This window comes from Rattus norvegicus, chromosome 1 (assembly GCF_021556685.1).
Source record: "Rattus norvegicus strain SHRSP/BbbUtx chromosome 1, alternate assembly SHRSP_T2T, whole genome shotgun sequence".
In the NCBI taxonomy this organism is placed as follows: Eukaryota; Metazoa; Chordata; class Mammalia; order Rodentia; family Muridae; genus Rattus; species Rattus norvegicus.
In genome coordinates this window covers 1,297,469-1,305,995 of record NC_141534.1, presented here as the reverse complement: position 1 = coordinate 1,305,995, position 8,527 = coordinate 1,297,469, and positions in this window count along the sequence as shown.

Here is an 8,527-nt window from a genome sequence, read left to right as displayed (position 1 = left end):
AATGTGCAGGCTCTTTTAACAATTTTATGGTAAATATAATCCCCGTATCAGCACCTGATTGAAACATTCTAAGACCTCAAGTGTATCCATGTGTCCAATCCTGGTTTCAAACCATGGAGGTAAATTTAATATTTAGGGGGATGCACCATTCCCTTGTTTTAGAATTAGAACCTCTACAACGGAAATCTGGGACATGTATATTTGAGGGACGAGAGCTATTATAAGTCAAACAACACAGTGTATTAGGTGATAAAATTCTTAAGAACAGGAGAAAGGGGCCAGGCAAGAAAGCTAGAGGGTGGCCCGTTGAGAGCTGGTGGAACAACCAGATCAGGTGATAAATAGCACTCAGCTTAATCAGGAAGCTTTCATGGGACAAAAAGGCCAGTGCAAAAAGGAGCACAAGCTTTGTGCCCATGAAACAGAGAGGCAAGCACATACACCTCTTGCACACTCACACCTGTATACCCCTTATTGATTCTGTGAGACTGGTGTCCAGTCAGCTCTAAGATCTGTCTGTCTCCCTCATACTCCACGATACTGAGGTTATAGACACATCGGCACCACGCATAATTTGCAGGTAGGTTCTGGGCATTTGAACTCAGGTCCTCATGCTTGCACAAAAGTCATTTCACCACTGAACCATCTCTTCTGTCCCTCTAATTTGTTGACTTTAGACAAAAACCTGGCAGCTTAAAACAAAGGTTTTGCATAACACATTCTTCCACCAGCAGGCTGTCAAGATTTTTCCAGCCTTTTGATTATTTAATAGGTAGAGAAAATGAAGCTGACCAAGTCTCCTAAATGGTAACATAATAATAATAATAATAATAATAATAATAATAATAATAATAATAATAATAATATAAGGGTGCTGCTTACTGCCTTGTTCACTGTGGCCTGCTTAGCCTGCTTTTCTATAGCACAAGGGACCCCCAGCCCAGCGATGGCCCCACAATGGTCTGGGCCCTCCCAATCAATGGCTGATGAAGAAAATGCCTTACAGGTTTGCCTGCAGCCCAGTCTTACAGAACATTGTTAAATTGTGGTTCTCTCCTCTGAGATGACTCCAGTTTGTGTCAAATTGACATAAAACTAGCCATAACATGAATGTTGACCAAAAAAAATTCTGAAGATAAACTGAAAGTGAAAGTATGATTTCCTAACTTCCAATCTCAGGTACTAAATTTTTCATTTTTAATTCAGTATTTTTTGACCTTAGCCTGGGAGTCTTTCAAGAAGGGATTTATAATATCGTTCAGCAGTTTAGTGTTTCACTGGGCCACATAAAATTAATGTTTTTGAGAGTTAGAGGCAGCTTAATATGCATAATGTAAGTTTTATTCTATCATCAATGTACAGGTGACCTGGTCTACATTGAACAGTTGTTGTACACGCAAGGCTCTGTGTAAGACTTAAGATGGTGTTGGGATATTATAAAGACAGAATCAGGCATGAGGAGTTCATGGTGATGAGAGTGAGTGACAAGCTGCTCGGGTCTCCTGTCTGAGAGTGGAGCTGCTTCCTCACAGATCCGCGTACAGAGGTGAGGCCAGTCTCAGTCTGTCCCTTCTTCATCTTCCCCAAATAGAGAGAGAGATTGGTCAATTAACTTATCAAAAGTGTGTTTTCAGTTTATATTCTTGTAGAATATAGGTTATATAAAAATTTAGAAATAATACATACATACATACATACATACATGCATATATACACACATACATACATACACACATATATACATGCATACATTCATACATACACACATACAGACATGAATGGCAGGAAAAGCCACACTTAAAAAGGTGTTAGGAACTAACCTGGGGTGGCTCATTACCACCCCATAGGTGCTGAAAGCACACAGTAAGGTCTTTGGTTTAGATGACAATGTTTTAAAATAACACAAGTCACAATAGGACCAGAAACAAGGAACAGAACAAAGATTTGAAAAAAACAGAGCTCTTTTTCTCCTCTCCTCTCTCAGTGTCCCTTCCTCTCTCCTACTCACCCTTTCCCCATGGCAACTTCCCTGGCTTTGGTCCTTGGGGCCAGTGAACTTGCCCACCAGAAAGCATCTTCCCGATAAACCCGTCTTTAATATAAAAAAGGAAATATTTGAAGACGCAATTGCTGATAAAATTTAAAAATTGATTGATACCAGCAACATAACTCAAAAATTCATAAAATATTAAAAAGAAAAATAGATCTGGAAATTAAAAATATAAAGCCTTATAAGTCAGTAATCCAACCAGCTATATCTGTAACCGAAACAACAAGCCTGTCAAAAACCTATACACATCATTGTGTCACACTTGAATTTCTGAGAAGAAATGATTTTGAAGGCAACCAGAGAAATAGTAGCAACATTAATGCAGAAAGTGAAGATAAAAATTATAGTCATTTTCATACCAGAACTTGTAGTAGCTTGAAGGTATCTTTAACATGGCCTACGGGAAGAAACTATGAATCCATAATTGTACACACAAAGTAAAGTAAGAGAATGAAGACTTGTGCAGGCAGACAAATGCTGAGTGCACATCATCTGTGTAATCAATTCAATCAGTGGATCAATTTCATGATAAAATGTTTTCCAGGCAGGAAAGACTATGACACCAGAGAGAAACCAGGATCCATACTGTGCAGAAAACATATTAAGAATCACATAAATGAAAGTTTAAATAACTTCTATTTTAACATTCTCTAAAAGAAAATTAGCAGTGGTAAAAATAGTATCAACAGTCTATTTGTTTATAGAACACTCAGAGGTAAAATATGTGCAAACGCTAATAACAGCACCACAAAGTTAGGAAGGAACATTGAGAATTTATTGTGCTAAGGTCTTCATAGTGCATATAATTTGAATGTAGACTCTGATTCATTAAAGCGTACACTGTAAACACTGGGACAACTAGAAGTATTAAACATAATCGTGATGCTCTTTTATATGAACACAACATGCCCTCCAGGATAAGGAAGACCTGGGGTTTTAGAACCATGAGGTCCTTTACTGCAGGGACAGCACTGGAGCCTCTAGCGAAGTCAGAGTAGAGCTGACCCGGGAGGTAGTTCTGGCCTTGTTGGAGGACATGTCACTGTAGAGCTGAGCTGTGATGTCTTATGCTTAAGCTCTGCCCAGTGCAGGAGACAGTCCCTTCCTAGATGCGTTCAGATCAAGAACTCTCAGCTCCTTCTCCAGCACCGTCTCTGCCTGCAGCTGCCACGCTTCCTGCTAATATGATGATGGACTGAACATTATCTGAAGCTGAAGGCAGCCCCAGTTAAATGGTCACCTTTGTAAGATTGCCTAGGTCATGGATCACTTCACAGCAATGAAACCCTAAGTCACTGGTTCTTGGTAGCTTGAAGTCTAATGTAGAGAAATTCATTAAATGTTAACAAAATGCTTTTCAAAGAGAATAACTAGGAATGAGCAATAATCCAACTGCAATGATGAAGTGAATAATAAAAATGTCCAATTTATAACTAGAAATGCCACAGATTTTAATATCCAACACATAAAAATACATTAATCAGGAATTGTTTAAACACACCAATTAAAAGACAGCAAGTATTGAACTGGTTGAAAAGCAAATTAAACCTTGTACTGTTTACAAGAATGTTTATGGTGCAAACCTTAACCAATAGAATTCTGAAGTCTCTATACTAATGTGGGACCAAGTAGAACTCAGAAGATAAAATTATGAAGAATGATGTTGCTTGGGAGGAAAAGGCTAATTACTAGGAATATATAGCAATCCAAACAGTAAATACATGGAATGTGAGAGTTTCTAAGGAGGTGGAATAAAGCCTCAAAAAGAGTCCAGGTGGTGGTGGCTCACGCCTTTAATCTCAGCACTTGGGAGGCAGAGGCAGGAGGATCTCTGTGAATTGCAGCCTGGTCTACAGAGAGAGTTCCAGGACAGCCAGGACTACACAGAGAAACCTTGTCTCAACAAACAACAAACAAACAAAAAAAGCAGAAGAAAATGTGCAAACCCACAAATGTAAATTCAGGACTCCCATTTTTGAGCTGTGCTTGGTGGTTTTCATGGCTGTAATCCCAGCATTCAGAAGACAGAGGCAAGATGATTGGATGTTTGACCCGGGCTACCCTCATTCCCAACTGTACAGCCCCAGGCTTATGTGCAGCTGAGCCATCGGGTTCCAGCTAAGACTAGAAAATGGACACTTTTGGGTTTAAACCTCGATTGCCAGATGCCGTCAGGTGTCTGCTGAGACATTAATCCAGTTGGGTTTGCCATAGACCTTGGGTGGACAGCTATGCCCAGGCTGGCAGGGCATGATTTAAACGACACAGGGCCGTTTGCCATCTTGACTATGGGATAAAGAAGGGGGAGTCATAGCTTCACTGACTTAAGGGCAGCCACATGGCTGGCAGCCATCTCTGTAATGGGTCAGAAAAAACAAAAGCAGAAACAATGGACCTCGCTTGGTGGCCCTGACAGCCAAATCTTGTCACATAATAGTAACCCACTTGGTATTAATTGTGAAGGCATCACATTGTTTTCAGTTATTAGAACTTAGTTTTTGTCTTCCAAAAATTATGGTTATGCTCTGTCTTTACTCTTTAAAAGGTATTCATTTTATTTTAACACACAGGGACAGTTTAGAGCAGGATTAGGGTTAGGGTTAGGGTTAGGGTTAGGGTTAGGGTTGGTTAGGGTTAGGGTTAGGGTTAGGGTTAGGGTTAGGGTTAGGTTTAGGATTGGTTAGGGTTAGGGTTAGGGTTAGGGTTAGGGTTAGGGTTAGGGTTAGGGTTAGGGTTAGGGTTGGTTAGGGTTAGGGTTAGGGATTCAACCCATGCCAAATTAGAGTGTTTCCAGATTTATTTGGGGCAAATCTCTAGTGGGCTCATTGATCCCAAGGATAGAGTTCACTAGTCCCAAAGAGGTCAGAAAAGTCGATATGGGGAGTAAGGATAAGGAAGGGTGGGAGAAAGAGAGAAAGAGCAAGCAAGGCAAACAGGGAGAGAAAAATGATGTAATGGGGGGGGTGACAGGGAAAGTGGAAGGAAGAGAGGGAAGGATGGAAAGGGGAGGGGGAGGGAGGGAGAGGCGGAGAAACAGAAAGACAAAGAGTATAAAATTTCTGGATTATATAGGAAGAGCTTCTAGGGAAGGGAAAACTTGGCCCCTGCGCTGTAAAGTTCAAGGTACAAGGTGGGGTATGCTAGACACGCCCTGTTACAGGTGGGGACTGAGGAGTGCTGGGAGAACCTGGAGGCCCAGACAGCTTTGGTGTGTTAAATATATGAAGGTCAGCTGATTGTCGGGTTTGAATCCCAACAGCCACAAAACAAAACTCTTGTTTCCTCAAATCTCTCTTTAATTGTTAATATCTTGGCCACCCTTCCACTTGTGGGACAGATTAATGACCCCACTGCAAGTTGAGTATGGGGGTTATGCAAGCTGTATACCTTGATTCCAGGAGAAGAAAGGGAAAGAGCTTACTGAGTTTTGTGGGCTGAGTTCAGGTTGAAGTGAGGACCTGGTGAGCACAGGGTCACCGCCCACAAAAGGGAGGAGGAAGCGGCTGAGCGTGGTAGGTGGCCTGGTGGGTACTTCCTAGGGCTGGGCGGGGAGACAGATGAGAACGCTATTGGAGGACAGGCACAAGTGCTACTGAAATGCAAATCCCTGTAGATCTGGAAATGGTCTGGCCCTGGGCTTGAAGCTTAGGCCGAGAGCTGTGTATCCTCACTGTATCTTCAGCTCACTCTAACCATTACGGAGGTGCTCAAGTCACTCAAGACTACTGGCCAATCAGAGTCTTCACTGGAGGAGCCAATCAGAAGAGAAGGCGGGCATTTCCGTGTGCCTTGTTGCAGGATTCGCTTAGTGGCCAAGCCTTCTTAAATGGTCCTGGCTGCTGTGCTCTGTGTCCCTCGGTTGGATTCTGTGAGGCATGCTCAGGCAAGCTCCAAAGTTGCGACATGGTGAGCACATTGTCAGGGCACACAAAGGGGCAGGAGACGTGGAGGGCCGGCCAGGCGGGCGGCGGGGACGGGGGGTGGGGGGTAGGAACTGAGCAGTGGGAGCTGGTGTGGTGGTTCTTTCCTGGGGCTGAGTGGGAATTGGCCACTACCTGTGAGGTCTTAGCCACTCACTGGACCCAGAGGCAGTTTCTGAATAACTTCCCTGTAGGGGTGCAACTGTGCAGAGCATTTGGCTTGTGTATGGAAAGATCCTTGGCGTGATCCCAAACTCAGAAGCCTGGTTTCTACAAGTTCCGTTCATAGCATTTAACATTAAGGTGTAAGATCCATTTGGAGTTATTTTGTGGAGGTTGTGGAAGGCATCTCATGTGCTGGGTAGCAATCCAATATCAAACTGTAATGTAAGAGTTGAATTGATGATGTAAAGGATTTGCTAAAGGTTAGGAAATAGCGAGGCACACCAAGTAGAATTTAGCTGAGAGAGGACTGCCTGCAAAACACCCCACGTGTAAGTAGTAAGCTAACCAGGCCTGTTAGAGATTAGGATGCTAGGATACACAAGTTTGTTCACCAGGATTGTCCAGAAATATGGCAACAGACCCTGATTTGCAACCAGCCACTAGGCCCCTCTCCATATCAAAGAGCAGGCCTCTAACAAGCTGATCAATGGGGCATTACAGGATCACAATCAACAGTAAGGCCTGGTGAGCAATGAAGGTTTAGTTTTCTTCTTGAGAAAAGCATAGTTCTGCCACATGGGCAAGATGACACCCAATGACAACCATTAGAAAAGGTAAAACAAGGGGCTGGGGATTTAGCTCAGTGGTAGAGCGCTTGCCTAGCAAGCGCAAGGCCCTGGGTTCGGTCCCCATCTCCGACAAAAAAGAAAAAAGAAAAGAAGAGGTAAAACAACAACAAAACATTGTTTTATTGAGTGCTGGCCTGATCAAGCTATGCTTTCCCTCCTTTTCCTGAGATCTCCATGTTTGAGCTCCTTCTGAGACTCAGGGACATGCTTGGCAGAGCCAGTGAGCATCTAGGGCCTAGTCCTTGGGATCCTTCGCTGGGTCCCTGGGTATAGAGATCAAACAGCTCCCCTAAAACCAGGAATGTGCTTGGGGCCAGGGCATTTGGGAGAGGCTGCTTAAGATTCTGAAAAAACAAATCTTCCCTGTTGTGCTTTGCCCTGTAGTTTTCTGTATTTTGATGCTAATTCCCCTGCCCCAAGGACAGCTGCCTAGTCACCTACTCAGAACTCAGGTGACTTCACCAGATCCACCTCCCCATTGAATTTGTAAAGTACAGGTGAGGGGCAGGTACAGGATAGAAGGAGGCCTATCAATGGAGGAGAAGGAAGGATGGGCAGGAGAGAAGTTTGAAAGAGGAGGAGGAGACTAGGACAGAGAGGAAGAGAGAGGAGAGAGGAGAAGCCATGGCAGGTGATGTTAAGAGTCTGCTCTGTGTATTTACAGGTTGTTATCAATGTTCCTAAGGGATGGTTGGTACTGGACTGTGTATGTTTAAGATGGCAATTATATCTTACCAATTGGATCTAAGATTATTGTGTTGTGTGTTATTTATGTGGGGGTTTGAGTGTAGGAAAGTGTGCAGGTGGGATGTGTTTCTGCCAAGATACCTAGCAGGCACTGCTGTGCTGGACCTAGTGGGATAAAAGACCAACAATACCCTCTTTATTTTTACATTTTTACAACATCCCTTCCCACCTTATGGGGCTATGGTTCCCAAGGCCACTATAGGCTTGGTAAGGAATATTTTTGAAATACACTTGAGTTCCTTGTGCAGCACCGTTTGATTAGACTTTTCCTGAGTGTGTCCCATTATATGATGTTTCTGCTAAGTTCGTAGTTTTATCTTTCTGCTGACTCATAGATGTCTCCCGGTTCTTTCCATTTACCTTTTCTAAACCATGTGCAAGATGATATTCTTCTTAAGCTTATTTAGCTAAAGACCACTCCACCCCCACCCCAGTTTTTATACTTTCTAGCTTTTCCTTTTCCTATGTTTTTCTTCATCTTGAGACCTTCCACTTAGGACACTGTCACTAACCTACTGTTTTTGGCACTGGTGTACTTAAGAAACATCCTGGAAATGTTTGCTGTGTAAATGGCCTATTTAAGTGGCCGGACTTGTAGCTTCCAGTTTATATTTAAATTGTTCAAAACTTAACCTGGAAAAAAAAATGGGCTGGGGAGATGGCTCAACAGTTAAGAGGACTGACTGCTCTTCCAGAGTTACTATTTCCAGCAACCACATGGTGGCTCACAACCATCTGTAATGGGATGCTCTCTTCTGAAGTGTCTGAAGAAAACCACAGTGTACTAACATATAAATAAAATAAATAAATCTTAAGGAAAAAAAAAAAAACTTAACCTGGAACCTGAAGCTAAAACAAACTTAAGGGTGACAGCATACATGGAATGTAAAATCTACCGAGGCTAGATTCTCTTTTAGCATTTTAGACCCAGTTAACTGGATCTGTGCTGGTCTTTGCTACTTTGTGGTTTCTTTTTCCCCACTTTTAATCCCCCTCCTCAGCCCCCCTCCCCCCAC